Raw genomic sequence first — 2500 nt, 5'->3', positions numbered from 1 at the left:
TTGCTAGATTGGGCTTTCGTATAGCATGGACGGTGCTGCTTCTCGCTTCGCTCGCTGTTCGCCGCTCGCCGCTCGCTCGCGCAGCCAAAAATGGCCAGTTTTGGCCCGTTTTTGGGCTGTTTTGGCCTGTTTTTGGTCTGTTCTGGCGTGGCGCGGTGACCGTCGTGAGCGGAGCAAAACGTCAGCCATCTCAGCACCTTGGAACCCCCCGGGTGGCACAGGGCTGGATGGGGCTTTCGTATAGCAGGGACGGTGCTGCCTCACGCTTCGCTCGCTGTTCGCCGCTCGCCGCTCGCTCGCGCAACCTAAAATGGCCAGTTTTGGCCCGTTTTTGGGCTGTTTTGGCCTGTTTTTGGTCCGTTCTTGCGTGGCACGGCGACCGTCGTGAGCGGAGCAAAACGTCAGCCATCTCAGCACCCTGGAACCCCCCGGGTGGCACAGGGCTGGATGGGGCTTTCGTATAGCAGGGACGGTGCTGCCTCTCGCTTCGCTCGCTGTTCGCCGCTCACCGCTCGCTCGCTCAGCCAAAAATGGCCAGTTTTGGCCCGTTTTTGGGCTGTTTTGGCCTGTTTTTGGTCCGTTCTTGCATGGCGCGGTGACCGTCGTGAGCGGAGCAAAACGTCAGCCATCTCAGCACCCTGGAACCCCCCGGGTGGCACAGGGCTGGATGGGGCTTTCGTATAGCAGGGACGGTGCTGCCTCACGCTTCGCTCGCTGTTCGCCGCTCGCCGCTCGCTCGCGCAGCCAAAAATGACCAGTTTTGGCCCGTTTTTGGGCTGTTTTGGCCTGTTTATGGTCCGTTCTTGCGTGGTGCGGTGACCGTCGTGAGCGGAGCAAAACGTCAGCCATCTCAGCACCCTGGAACCCCCCGGGTGGCACAGGGCTGGATGGGGCTTTCGTATATAGCAGGGACGGTGCTGCCTCTCGCTTCGCTCGCTGTCCGCCGCTCGCCGCTCGCTCGCGCAGCCAAAAATGGCCAGTTTTGGCCCGTTTTTGGGCCGTTTTGGCCAGTTTTTGGCCTGTTCTTGCATTGCGCGGTGACCGTCGAGAGCGGAGCAAAACGTCAGCCATCTCAGCACCCTGGAACCCCCCGGGTGGCACAGGGCTGGATGGGGCTTTCGTATAGCAGGGACGGTGCTGCCTCTCGCTTCGCTCGCTGTCCGCCGCTCGCCGCTCGCTCGTGCAGCCAAAAATGGCCAGTTTTGGCCCGTTTTTGGGCCGTTTTGGCCAGTTTTTGGCCTGTTCTTGCATTGCGCGGTGACCGTCGAGAGCGGAGCAAAACGTCAGCCATCTCAGCACCCTGGAACCCCCCGGGTGGCACAGGGCTGGATGGGGCTTTCGTATAGCAGGGACGGTGCTGCCTCTCGCTTCGCTCGCTGTCCGCCGCTCGCCGCTCGCTCGTGCAGCCAAAAATGGCCAGTTTTGGCCCGTTTTTGGGCCGTTTTGGCCAGTTTTTGGCCTGTTCTTGCATTGCGCGGTGACCGTCGAGAGCGGAGCAAAACGTCAGCCATCTCAGCACCCTGGAACCCCCCGGGTGGCACAGGGCTGGATGGGGCTTTCGTATAGCAGGGACGGTGCTGCCTCTCGCTTCGCTCGCTGTCCGCCGCTCGCCGCTCGCTCGTGCAGCCAAAAATGGCCAGTTTTGGCCCGTTTTTGGGCCGTTTTGGCCAGTTTTTGGCCTGTTCTTGCATTGCACGGTGACCGTCGAGAGCGGAGCAAAACGTCAGCCATCTCAGCACCCTGGAACCCCCCGGGTGGCACAGGGCTGGATGGGGCTTTCGTATAGCAGGGACGGTGCTGCCTCTCGCTTCGCTCGCTGTCCGCCGCTCGCCGCTCGCTCGTGCAGCCAAAAATGGCCAGTTTTGGCCCGTTTTTGGGCCGTTTTGGCCAGTTTTTGGCCTGTTCTTGCATTGCGCGGTGACCGTCGAGAGCGGAGCAAAACGTCAGCCATCTCAGCACCCTGGAACCCCCCGGGTGGCACAGGGCTGGATGGGGCTTTCGTATAGCAGGGACGGTGCTGCCTCTCGCTTCGCTCGCTGTCCGCCGCTCGCCGCTCGCTCGCGCAGCCAAAAATGGCCAGTTTTGGCCCGTTTTTGGGCCGTTTTGGCCAGTTTTTGGCCTGTTCTTGCATTGCGCGGTGACCGTCGAGAGCGGAGCAAAACGTCAGCCATCTCAGCACCCTGGAACCCCCCGGGTGGCACAGGGCTGGATGGGGCTTTCGTATAGCAGGGACGGTGCTGCCTCTCGCTTCGCTCGCTGTCCGCCGCTCGCCGCTCGCGCAGCCAAAAATGGCCAGTTTTGGCCCGTTTTTGGGCCGTTTTGGCCAGTTTTTGGCCTGTTCTTGCATTGCGCGGTGACCGTCGAGAGCGGAGCAAAACGTCAGCCATCTCAGCACCCTGGAACCCCCCGGGTGGCACAGGGCTGGATGGGGCTTTCGTATAGCAGGGACGGTGCTGCCTCTCGCTTCGCTCGCTGTTCGCCGCTCGCCGCTCGCTCGCGC

The sequence above is a fragment of the Musa acuminata genome, unplaced genomic scaffold, assembly GCF_036884655.1.
Source record: "Musa acuminata AAA Group cultivar baxijiao unplaced genomic scaffold, Cavendish_Baxijiao_AAA HiC_scaffold_441, whole genome shotgun sequence".
NCBI classification, from domain to species: domain Eukaryota; kingdom Viridiplantae; phylum Streptophyta; class Magnoliopsida; order Zingiberales; family Musaceae; genus Musa; species Musa acuminata.
This window is presented reverse-complemented; position numbering follows the sequence as displayed.